Consider the following 13,298-nt stretch of genomic DNA (forward strand, 5'->3'; position numbering starts at 1 on the left):
TGTCCCATTTTTCTGCAGTCAAAACACACATTAAACAATTACAGCATCTGACTGAAAAGCAAAAGAAAATCCAACTCGCCAGAGACTGCTGATTTAGGGAAGAGAGATTCCTCCTGCACCCCATGGGATGGTTCCCAAACTCCCCAGCAGTTAGGTGCTATGGGACTCACCTGCTTCTGCCATCTGGGTTTCATTCCTCAGTGGGTTATTTGGGCAGCTTGGTCTAGTGGAAGGTGTCTTTCCAGGGGCAGGATGTTGGAACTAGTTGTCTTTAAGGGTCCCTTCCAACCCAAGCCATTCTGTCTCTGTGATTGATTCTATGATTACACCTGACTGCAAGCAAAGTGGGGCGTGTTCCTCTGACCGGGTCCAAGGGAGATCCTCCCAGAGATAAGGATGTGGTGACTAATTAGCCGCGCAAAAGCCCACAAGATGGAGCTCAGCTCAAAAAAAATGCATCCAAGAAACCGTGTCGGTCAGAGCCAGGGCAGGAGGAGGAAAGGAGTGAAACGGAAAGCTTTCAAATGAATCCCACATTCCCGATGTTAGACCATAGCATAAGTGAGATGTTATTAGAGAGAACAAATGCAAATAAGAAACTACAAGGAAAAAGTATGTACAAAGTAATAATTAAGATATTGCACAGCTCAAAAAAACCCCAACCAAACAATGCTCTCATCCCATCCATTCACAGACATGGGAAACAGAGGATGTGAGGGTTTTAATACTAGGAAAACTTCAAAAAGAGCTGGGGTTTTCTTTAATTATTTATTAAGGCTGTTACCTCAAATGTCCTGTCAGCTTCCAGTTTCCTGCTTGGTGCCCAGTCTGAGGCTTGGCTCTTTCAGTAGCTATTACTGTGATGTTTTTTATTCTTCTCTCTTGCTCCTGGGGTTAATTTAGGTTTGCCATTGCCAGAGTTTTTGGGGGTTTTTTTGAGTAACTGCATGGAACTGATTTATGCCGCCTTCTGTAGAGCAGATTTGCAGGATTGCTGATGTCAAATGTCAGTGGACACAAGCTGAAACCGGGGAGTCAGTCTGGATGCAAGGAGCAACTTGCTTCGTGGGGACAGCCAGGACTAGTGGGATTGGCCAGGCTCCATCTCCAGAGGCTTTTGAGACCTGACAGGTCAAGGTCTTGAGCAGCCGTGAACTGATCTTGCAATTGATCCTGCTTGGAGCAGAAGCCTCGGCTAGCGACCTCCTGAAGTCCCTTCCTGTTGGGGTCCCTCCCCTGCCATGTAGCCCTGGGAGAGGGGCCCTGAGGGCACAGACACGGGGCTTCCCTGTCCCTGCTCAGCCTCGTTCCCATTGGTTGGTTTGTGTTCCCTGCGCGGGCAGAAGGACCCTTGGTCCCGTGACTGGAACAGTTCCTCGGCAGAGCCCCGGCCATGCGGCTGGAGAAATAAACATCTCTGAAACAGCTAGCAAGAATCTGTCTGTCCGTATATATTTCCTTTCCACGGGACTCCTGGTTTGATATATGCGTGTTGCAGGATCCCCACTGCAACACCTTCCAATCCTAGTGTGTCTGTCATCACCCTGCTCCCTAGTGGGTCCAGCAGTGCCATGGGTCTGAGCCCTGCAGCACAGTTCCCTCAGTTCAGCAATGGGGTTTTCCAACACTACCACCTCCTTGGCTGCCTTCCCCTCTATGGGGCTCTGCATGGTGAGGGCTCGTGCTCCAGTGCTAAAATGGATCTAAAGGGGCAGCAGCCTCTGAGGAGCTGCTGAAGGGAGAGGACCCACTCCTGCCTCAAAAAAGTTAAAAAGTAGTGGGGAAGAACTGGTAATGGATGCTAAACCAAAGCCACAGTCCGGCTGTTGGAACAAAGGTAAGAGCCTCATCTTGCTCCGTGGCATGAAGAAGATTCCTCACCCAGGAGAGCCCTGAGTGGCTTCTCACGTTCATGAAGCAGTTTTCCTGTTCACCGGCTGAATATGCTGATTTCTGTTTGCTTCTCCTCCTGGGAGAGCGACAGACACTGGAGGGAGCAAATGGCTTCAAAAGCAGAGACCCATTGCCAGCCTCAGGTTTAGGACACTGGTGTTGTCCTTAGGACAGGGTGGTGGGAGGGCCGCTGGATCCAATAACCATGCCAACACCAGGGGACGCGGAGTGTCCTCCTCCAGGAGAGGTGGCTCTCATGAGAAAGGATGCGGTGCAGCCGGCGCGGCCCCACAGAGCCCGCGGGGAGCAGGGCAGAGTGAGCGGCACGGCTGTGACCCCCGAGCTGCCGCCCGGCCGGCCCTGCAGCCGCTATGGCAGCAGCCTTGGAAAGCGCGGGCTAAACGAAGAGACCTTAAAAGACACCTTCTTCTTTGTGGCTCAGAAGAGGAAAGCCACAGAAAAGCAGCGATGTAGACAGAACATAGCCGGAGAAGGTGGCGTGGGTGAGGGCTGAGCGGCGGCGGGCATGGCTAGATGGCAGCAGCAGCCCGCGCTAGGGCCCCGCTTCTCCCGCACCCTGCTGCATCCATCCCCGAACTGCGAGTCTGTCTGCTGCCACCTGCTCCTCAGCAGCTCCGGGACCTTCCCAAGGCTGTGGTTACTGCCCGCACACTACATTTTTGGGAGGAGAGAGGAAATTTCTCTATAACCAGCAAATAAATTGACTGGCCCTGAGGCAAGCTGAGAGGGAAACGGCTTGCTAATATAATTCCTTAAATGTTTGGCTTTTGAGCTTGAGGAAGGATGGTGGGGAGGGAAGATGGTGAGAAGAGGTCAGAGCAGAGAGGCACAGTATACACTGCCCAGGGTGCGTCCCTCCAGGTGGGTTGCCAGCAGCTCCTGGCATCCTTCTGCCCGATGCCACCAAGTCCAGGGGTTTGTGGGACACAACAGAGACTCCCTGAAGTGTCTGCAGCTGATGAGAGATAAGGGCAGGCTGGTAGAGTGAGGGTTCCCTAAAAGAACCTCTGCAGGAGATGAGCCCAGCTGTGCCCAGCTCCCTGCACTCCTGACCAGACAAGCGTCCCATGGCTCAAGGAGGGCTGGAGACAGGTGTCTTACAGTGCCTATTGCATGTGGGAGGTAGAGGTCACCCCTTACCCAGGGCTGGGCAGATTTATCTGGGTGTGTCCTTAGATCCACCCCAAGACATGCCCTGGGAGAGGCCCTGAGTTTCTTGCACTGCTTGTTGTCTCCTGCAGAAACCACTCTGCTTGGGCAGAGGATACCAGTGGGACTGCAGCAAGGCAGAGCACGTCTCTGCTGCCCTGGCTTCCTGATTCTGTCCCCAGAAATGCACAGGGACACTCTGCAACCATCCTCTGCCATCCTGCCAGCCCCTCTCTGCTTTCTGAGAGCCTGTGCATAGGCAGAAAGGGGAAAAGGAAAGATGAAGTGAAAAGGGGAAAAAAGCTACCCTGGTCAAGTTATTTATTACTATGAGCTTAAGTGCTGAATTGCTGGTGCCTAATGAGAGTTTTTTCTGTGCTGAGCAATACCATGCAATAAAGTACAATTTATCTTTGGGAGAGATGGATGCAGCTGAGCCAGTACGAGACTTGGGACAAAAGAGTATTGACGTCACTCTCAGGAGTCCAGCGGCAGATGTTTAGCATCGTCTCCAGCCTCAGGCCAAAGGTACAAGCCTGGTGCACAAATTGCCAAGGCAGATTCGCTGGCCTGCATTAGCTGTGGGGTCAAGAGGGGCTGATCAAAATGTTCCCTGCCCTCATTAGACAGCTGGGAAGCCACTTGCCACTGCTCAGCATGGGTATGGCTGACACTGTACATGATTTAACCAGGTACCAGCTGCCAAGTAGAGAGTTTAAATTGTCAGGCAAGGAGCTAAGGGCACAGAAACATGGGCACGGAGGCTGCACAGGGGGGACATGCTGTGCCAGAGCAGAGGTGGCAGGTTCTGGAGGCCAGTGTAACCCCACATGACGAGTGTGATGCCCAAGGAACCATTTTACCCAGGTCACTAACATCCTAAACTGTAAGGCTCCCCAAAAGCTGCTTTGTCTTTTAAGGTGAGCACTGAGCTGATATTTTCAGACCTCTATCCAAAGTGATACAAATACCTTTTAAATTCGGACCTCAAAGTCTTTGAATGGTTAGAACTACTGTTTTTTAGACTCCTTGTTCTCTTTTAGTTAATATTAGGTAACTAAACTAAGTTTTAATTAATGGGTAATTTTGCTGCCTCAAAATCAATACAGAGAAAAAATTCTGCAATATTTTGCCTAATCTCTAATGATCCTAAACAATCCTGTACCACCAGCAAACTTCTTTATATCTATCTATCCATCCATCCATCCCCCCCTTTTCAGACCATTTAAGAATGTGTTACCTCTTCATTCCTGCAGAGATCACAGATTTATCAGGCACAACTTCCATTTGTAAGAGCTCATTTTATCTCTTCCCTTTATGCATCACATTTATCCTAGCATCTTCAATGTCTGTACTTTGCTGTATAAAAGCTGTTTCTACAGATTTTTTTCTGGTTCAGACATGAGGCTTACTGATTTGGAGTTCCTTAGACCATGCCCTGGAATCATTAAAAAAAACCCCAGCTAATAATTTGGTATTGTGTTTGCCTGAGGCTGATTTAAGGAACATTTATCTGTTCTTTGGGTGCACTCAGGTGGCTACCACCTGATCCAAGCAATTTCTTTCTGTTCATTTTAGCAGGCTGTTGGAAAGCCTTTTCTGTGGCATTTCAGGTGGCAGCAGCTCCTCAGCCTGGGTTGCGGTCACCAGTAGCAGCGGTTGCAGCTTTTGATTAAGGAAAAGAAATTAAATAGCTTGGTTCTCACTGCCATGCTTGTGGCATAAACAGTAAAATATCGCTATTCTGGGATGAAAAAAAAATGCTTGCTACTTTAATATACATGGATAAAGGTAAAAACAAGCCTGAGTCAAATACATTCATTTCAGCTCTTCTCATCTGTATGAAACCCCAGCTTACCCAGGTACTCACTGTGCAACTCCATCCTCTCTTCCAGGACACAACAGGGGGTGCCTGTGGGCTCCAACTCGTTGTAAATCACTAATCAGTCATCCAAGTGACCAGCCAGCCTGGTAAGGCTGTATCAATTCTCTGAAGTACCAACAATCCTCTCAATCCCATGGGCAGAACATGTGAACTTTGAGCTTTATTTCCAGGGCAAGCCCACCATGCCAACCCCTGCAGCTGGGTCTTAACACCTCCCAACATCACTCTTTTTCACGTTAAAAATAACTTTCTTATTTTTAAGGAAAAGGCATGACCTGGAGGCAAGCTGGAGGGTAAATCTCACTGCTGTTCAACAATACGGATGGCTACATACCATCAGCAGGACAGACTCCCTCACCCTTCGGGGCTACCTTTCAATTAAGCACTGAAATCTCTGAGTTCCAGAAGGTGCTGGGCCATCCAGAAAAATCTACCCATTGTGGCCATGAGCTTCTGGTGCAGGTGAAGAGAGGATGCAGGTGGAGATGACTACAGTGCTCTGGTAATGGCCCCCTACAGCACTCAGAAACTCTTTCCTTCTGTATCATTGTCATGCACAACATGACAACTTTTTCCTGTTTGTGCCCTTTTCCTTCCTACACCCACAGCAGAGAAACCAACTGATCCAAGCTTGGCAGCCGCTTCTCAAAAACCCACTAGAAATTAAACCCATTTCCTAGAAGCATGTTTCTCTTATTTAAGGTGCTAATTTGTCCTTATTGCCACAAGGTGAGGAAATGACTAGTGATTGAAGGGTGATTTAAATCACATTACTGAGGAGGGAATCAACTTCAGCAGTGTAGCTTCAGAAAAAGCCTTTAAGACAGAGCTGTGCTGCTGATTGAGGTGAAAATTTTGATTTGACTCAGACTTCAGGACAGAGATGGGAATTGCTCATCCTAGGGAAGAACAAGGCAAACCCAGAGGCAGGACATTTAGCTTTATCCTTAGGAAATGCTTGTGAGTATAAAGCAATGCAGTAAGGAACCACACTACCAGTGCCATCAGCTTTGTGCACCGCTGGCGGCATCAGCCAAGAGGTGGACATTTGCAAGAAAATCCCCTTGCTACCAGTGGCTGCTGCCTGCCCACATGTGCAGCTGCAAGGAGGCTTGCTGAGATTTGTGGGCATGCAAAGCAACCAAGCATGGGCTGCTTTGTCAATTGGTGCTGGCTCAAGCGTGAAAACGAAGTTTAGAAACACATGCCACATAAAAGCACTGAAACTTGTAGCTGGGTGGAAGAGCCTAACAAAGGCAGCTGGCACAGAAGAAACTACAACTAGAAAAATGATGGTGTAAATGCAAGAAACAGCACAAACCTTGCTGGTTGATCACAGAATCACAGAATATCCTGAGCTGCAAGGGACCCACAAGGATCCTCAAGTCCCACTCCCAGTCTTGTACAGGACCATTCCCAAGAGTCACACCATATGCTCAACTGCATTGTCCAAATGCTTCTTGAACTCTGTCAGGCTTGGTGGTGTGAGCTTTGCTTTGGGAATCAGCTACCAGAATATGGAAATTCATCATAATTGTCCTTCACAGTCCACTCTGTCCCTTTCCCCATATTCTAGGCGATGCCAGATTCCACCAAAAAATGCAGGGGAGAGCAAAGCATAAGTGCCTTGAGTGTAACTTTGCTAGACAACTGCTAGAACGGAGCAGAGAAAGAGAAGACTTGGGTCCCTTCCACTGCCTCCTCACCAGACCATCCCGTGGTTGCACTCATGCTGCTGGGCAGGGATGTTGTTCCTTTCAAGCATCCTGCCCAGTGTGGGTGCTGTGAACTGTGCAGAGAAGGTGAACATGGGGGGGCTGCAAAATCACCCAAAATGGAAGGTGAGGTTTCAAGCAAGTGGCTTTACTTTGGAAGAAAAAAAAAATTAAACTCCTGGCTCCTTTTTTTTGTGTTGCCATGGCAACTGAGGTGGCCCTGGCCTCTGCTGTGTGGAAAGCATCAGCTGGGTACAATGTGGTAGGCACAGGAGGGGCCACATGGAGGTGCAGCCAGGGTGGCCAGCATCTCCCTCACAGGCACCACAGGAAAGCATCACACTCAAAGGAAAAAAGGGAAAAGACCTTTTTCCCACAGCTTCTAGCAGCAGTGCTGGCAGTTACTAAAGGTCTGAGCAGACTTGGAGTTGGTGATTTTCATCAGTTGAGCAGTCCTGGAGGCTTCACCAATGTGGCTCATGATGCCTTAGTCCCAAAAGACATTGGGATCCTCATGGGAGAGCTGGAGCTCCACAGGGGCCTGCTGGAGGAGCCTTGCTATACACTGCAGCTGTCAGCAGGTCCCACAGGGGACTGGTGGTGACATGCCTGAAAGGTGGCAGATAGCACGAGCAGTTCAATGAGAAGTGGATGTGGAATTCCCTGCCAAGTAGTTCAGAAGGATTCAGCAGCTGCTTTTAAAGCTGACTTAAGCCACTCCCGCATAAAAGTGAAGTTCTTTTCTTACACACGATTATCTTTAGTCCCCAGGGCTCCCCAGGTGGGGCATGGCAGGGCTACGAAAGCCAGTTTCCACAAAGACCACATTTCTCCAGTGTGGTCAGGGTGTCTGGCAGCAGCAGCTCCCTCAGGCATCACTGCACACGATGCTGGTGAGATGGAGGATGGCGCAGTGTGGAGTAAACCCTGGCACCTGAAACCCACTTCGAGCACTGGCACTGTCTGCAGCATGCAGGCAGCCCTGCTCCTCGGTGCCACCACACACATGCAATGGCACTACCTGTGTCCTTTAGCAGGCATCAAACCTGCCTGTCGTGAGCCTCACATGTATTAATAATTCATAAGGAAAGCAGCAAAGGAATAACCATGACTGTGCAACACCAACATCTGAATTAGCTGAGTTTATTTTATTTTCTCCAAGGAAAGTGTCCGTAATGTTTGTGTTTTGTTCCTGATCATTAATGGTGTATTAAGGCATAGTCGGTGCACTCACGTTTTCCTTGAGGAACCAGCTGCCAACACTGCGCCTGCTGCCCATGGCATCCGCTCAGCAGTGGAATTTGTCCTGAAAAGGGTCCAGGAAATTATTAAAAAAAAGAATAAAGGGGAAAAATATATGTGTTTAGTTATTGCTGCAGCCGCAAGAGTGGGGTGTTTGCTCACACCAGCTGGGTCTGGTGGGAGGAGGAGAGGTCTCTTCTCCCACTCCCGTTTGGCCACTGCACCTTTGCACTAGAGCAGGGGGCATGATGGTCCCACAGCACAACCCAGAGGGAGCTGGAGACAGGAAGCTTGCTGCTCCTGCCAGCTGCAGGAAATGAGGGCTCAGTGTCCCCAAGAGGATGATGCTCCCCAGCTCCATGTTGTGATGCTCAACACTCACCATTTCCCCTGGCTGCTCCCAAAACAATTTAAAAACCATTCACAACGACATCTTGCTCCTGAATGACTCCAGCGGAAGACAAATTCCAGTTTCAGGCAGAGAATTATCTGTACCTGTTTTGTTTCTCCCTAACCCAGTTCTGTTTCTCCACAAGAGGAGATGGGCCAATATCCTAGTGAGTTAGCTGGCACTCTCCTCTGAGCCTGGGCTTCTCCGTGTTTCTTCAAACAAGCCTGATTTCTCTTATCAGAGAAAGAGGCTGCCTGCCAGATACCTCCTTTGGAGTTCACGACCACTGGTGCAGGCTCAGCACAGTACTGGTTACAACCCAAACCTCACATGGGAGGAACAAGGTGTTTCTTCTTGCACGTACCCACAACGGAGACACCAGTGAGACATGGCAGTTTGCATCTTCTTGTGCAAACAAGTCAAGGAAGAATTAGAGGTGCTTTAGTACATAGAAGAAATACACGGCTGCTCTTGTCAGTAAGGACAGGCCTGAGCAGAACCACACACAGCCATAGCATAGTCACAGAATTATGCAATCATTTAGGTTGGAAAAGACCTGTAAGATCATAGAGTCCACCACTAAACATAGCCACATCTACATTTTGTTTTAATACCTCCAGGGATGATGACTCAACCATTTCCCTGGGCAGCCTGTTCCAATGCTTGATAACCTTTTCAGTGAAGAAATTTTTCCTAATACTCTATCTAAGCCTCCCCTGGTGCAACTTGAGGCCATTTCCTCTCATCCCGTCACTTGTTACTCATCCCCACCTGGCTACAACCTCCTTTCAGGTAGTTGTAGAGAGCAATAAAATCTCCTCTCAGGCTACTTTTCTCCAGATGTTGCTGAAGAAAATCTGGATTCAATCCTGTGTCGATGTATATATAACCACATTAGGCTTTAAGGATAATATTTATTTCACTTGGAAACTAAAAAGCAAAATGGAAATAGTGACTGGAAAGAACGCTGTGTCCTGACCTGGGAAAAACAAAGTCACGCTGTGGGTGACTTTGACATGGCAGGGCCCTTAGGGCAGGACTTGTCCCTGCTTCTGTTCTCTGCTGCAGTGCAACCCCATCCCCAGGGCTGGGAAAGAGCAGGCACAGCCAAGTGCCAAGGAAAAACAGGCTCCCTTGCTCACACCTCATTTCCTGCAGAACGGCCTGGGTGACACTGCAGAGGCAAATTTCACCCAGGGTGTAATTTGTCATCTTTGCTGTAATATATCTGTGACCAACTTGGATTTTAGAGTGTGACCTGCCTTCTGCACTAAGTTCCCATATTGCTGCATGGAACAGTTTATGCAAAGGAAAAAAGAAGTTAAGGCAAAGGAAGCAAAACAGTTGCTCTGTTTTGGAAAGGTAAAAAAATGGTGGGGTGAGAGCCCTGGTAGCACAGCTGTGAGCAGAGGTTTAGTGATGCAGCTCCCAGTGCCAGGTACAAGGTAGAGAAGACACTAAAGATGTGTTCAAAGCTACAGTCCCACAGGCAGGGAGGGTTTGAGGGAGCTGACCGTTATCCATGGTGTCAGTCCCAACCCGCCCAAGCACCAGCAGCTCCAAACACAAAGGTGTGGGAATATGCGTGGAGAGGAACAAGGAGGGGATCCTGCTTCTCACCTTCACGTGAGAGACAATTCCCTCTAGTGACAGCCCAATCGATACAGATTTTGTTTGTGATAAATTGTTCCTCCATCAGGAAGAGCCAGCTTGCTCTTAAAATAACCCACCCAACTGGTGGTCGTGACCTTGCCCGTCTGTCCTCGAAGACATCAAGCAGCTGCCATGACAGCTCCTTGCCTCCTTCTGGCAGTGGCTTCTGACTCGTGTGACATGGTTGAAAGCCTGGGATTAACCCAACCCTCTGGTGATGCACTGGTTGCCCTTTAGCCACAGTGAACACGAGAGTGTTTGGAAGTGTGTCTGCCTCCAAACCATCACACTGGGTACAGGTGGGCAACAGCTAAGGTCTGCTTGCAGGCACACTGCTCCCAGCGATACAGGCACATCTCCAAAGCTCCTACAAAGAGATGCTCTGCTCTCCTCTCCCACCCTTTTCCTTCTTTTCAATAAAGCATCTCTCCTCCCAAAAGAGATAACAGCAATTATCAGGTTCATCAGCACTGTATCTGCCATGGTGCAGCCTGGGGAGCTCAAAATGCCAGTCTGCCCACTGGACCATTAAAGTCAACGGCTGTTCCTAACCTTTAAATATGAATAGAGGGTGCCCTGCATAATGGATCAAGGACTATCCATGGAGACCATCTGCCCCGTGCTTGCAGAAATGCTCACGTTGTTCTTCACAAGAGTTTATTACTCAGAGGCCAATGCTAAAAATATATTGCAAAGGGCCTGTTTTAAAAACAAATGGCCAATTCAAACTTGGCAAGGGAGACACAAAAGACTGAACCCAAGCACCTCCATCACCCACACTGGAGTTAGGCTGCAACCAGACAGCTTTTAACTTAATCTGAAAGGCAGTGACATAATTTTGAATTAGTTTAACAAGACCTGCAATTCATACAGAAAAACCTGAATTTATGTAGCAATTAGCCAGAGCTTTCAGAGCATTAGATATCTCCATGGCAAGAAAATAATCACATAGGTTATTAAAGTGAGGTAAAAATGGACACAGTGGTGAGATTTTTTTGTGTTAAATTACTTTTGCTAAGTTAGACTCCATTTTTGACTAAAAATACAATTCACAAAAACACTTAAGTCACTTAATGAGTTGAAATTTTCTATTAATCACTTGGACTTCATTTCCCAAGTGATTAACCCCTCTACACAACAGTCCCTCTACACAACAGTCCCTCTACGAAAGACATTCCTGGGAGCCCAACAAGCAGTAAAGCTCTCTTAGCGTTTCATTGATTACTGCATCAGTTTTGAACTCTGCCTGTATCAATATTCAAATGACATTCTGGAGAAGGAGCCTGGAAATTGCTCTCCTCTCTGAGTCCTCGTTACCGGTAAGGAAAGCAGAGACATCCTTCAAGCCAAGATGATCAAAGTTACCCAGTGACTGTGGATGCACAACCTCAGCCTCTGAAGCAGGTCTGATTTTAAGAGAGCTGCTTGGCAGCAGCAGATAAAATCCTTTCCAGTACTTAGATGGCCTTTTAATTAAAAGATTCCCCATATCAGAAGCCGCCTTTAAAAAGCTCAGCCTGGTTGGGCTTCAGAGCATCTCTCATTTTCCCCGGAATGCCATGCATGACCACCTTTCCTGGGCATCTTCCTTCACTTCTTCCTGAAAGGCAATCTGGGAGCATCTTACTCACATAATTTGTGCCAGTCCCAGTGTGAAATAATATCATCCTGCCCTGAAGAGAAGAAACTCCCTAAAAGCTATGAAAACAGTGAGGAATAACAAAAAAAAACCAAACAAACAAAAAAAAAAAAAAAAAACAAACCAAAACCCACAAATCTGGGATTGGAAAATTTAAAGAGGCAAAGATGGAAGAAATTGGGTCCGATGAAGCAGGACACAATCCTGGTGTCTGCACAGGGCTGTGCAGGGGCTTGTCAGACCATGGTAGGCAGCAAACTGCATCATGGATACCCTGGCCCATTTCAGAGAAAAAATTACAACATCAAAGAAAGGGGAACTTTCTGTCCTCTAAAATTCAGATTCTTTCACTTTCTTTCTGCAAAAACAAGGTCAAAATAAGCTTCTGTAAGGAGATTTTTTTTCACCCCAAATGAGAAGACTTTGGGCTTTGTTAATCAGCTACTTAAACATGCTATTCACTACAGACAGCAGTGGAAACCAGAAGAAGTGAGATGCCAGGAAAAGGCAGTAATATTTCCACTTAGAGGAGCAAATGAATGACGACAGAGGAAGTGCTGCATTTATGAATGCTACAGCAAAAGAGTTTTTACATCTTTGGTACCCAGGATATCATGCAATGCTTGACTGGAAATATGCCTGACTCATTTAAGATTGCACAAACAAGATTCAAATGTTGTGGTCCACCTCAGAGGTACCATCCCGGGACAAGGTCAGACACATTTTTTCACACTCTCCTGAATACAGAAATGATAAAGCCCATGGTGGCCAATTCACATCTGAACAGCTGCTTTTGGACCCAGCCCATGCAAGAAGAGTCACTAGCGTAAGAACATCTGCAGCATCTCTAACACCACAGCATCTTCTGGCAGACAGACTGACAGCATGAACACAAACAGGCTGGATACAGGCTATCAGCAACCGTGGAATTACATTTTTTTCAATAGCTGGGCTCGCCCTGAGAAAGCAGGCAAGCTTCTGATTAACATCCCTCTTAGGGTGTTTTGGTTGAAAGGACTGTTGGTTTAATTGCTCAAATTTTAATTTCCAGGGGAAAAAAAAGAACACACTCTTTTGCTTGGCAGCACTGACACAAGTTTGTTTAGTAGAACCAAGTCCGACTAAATGTATTTCCACTTGGATATTGCAACCATTCCTGTCTCTTAATATTTTAATCATGTAACCACTACTAGAACATTCTACACAGCAAAAATCCCTTCATTACGTGCTCAGCATTAACCTCAGGCCAAATAATTTGTTGATACTTCATTTTGCAGAGAGGGCAGGCTTATGCAGCTACTTGCAGACCTGATCAAAGTGGAGAAAACTGCTTCCCGTGCTACCAGTGTCAAACGTTAGTCCAACAGCAAGTACCTGGTACCTCTCAGGAGTTTTATTTTGTAAAGCTGTGGTCACAGTAGCCCAGCCAACAGGGTCAGCAGTTTTTCCTTCATTGCCTTGAGCTGCTCCACATCCAGCAGAAATTGAGCTGTCTTTACCCTGGATTCAGCTGGGATGGAGCTGGATCCCACAGGCACTAACACCACAGCATTAACCCAGCCACAACAGTCGGTTCCCAAAATCCCTACATACTTACAAGGCAACATGTCTTGGACAAGACTGGGAGACGCTGGGCAGAGAGCCATCCATGCCCTTCCCCAAATACCTGACACTAGGAACTTGGTGCATGGTTTAGACCAAGACAGGCAG

The 13,298-nt window shown here is 47.6% G+C and overlaps 1 long non-coding RNA gene across 1 annotated transcript; it reads right to left on the reverse strand.

Moving 5' to 3' along the window:
- Nucleotides 1-759: 759 nt before the first annotated feature.
- LOC125324150 lies at nucleotides 760-8,956 on the reverse strand. The gene is made up of 2 exons (XR_007202835.1): nucleotides 1,516-8,956; nucleotides 760-1,215 (listed from the first exon to the last, which is right to left on the reverse strand). It is a non-coding gene; the product is annotated as an uncharacterized LOC125324150 (long non-coding RNA).
- Between the last annotated feature and the right edge of the window lie 4,342 nt (nucleotides 8,957-13,298).

The sequence above is a fragment of the Corvus hawaiiensis genome, chromosome 3 (assembly GCF_020740725.1).
Source record: "Corvus hawaiiensis isolate bCorHaw1 chromosome 3, bCorHaw1.pri.cur, whole genome shotgun sequence".
Classification (NCBI taxonomy): Eukaryota; Metazoa; Chordata; class Aves; order Passeriformes; family Corvidae; genus Corvus; species Corvus hawaiiensis.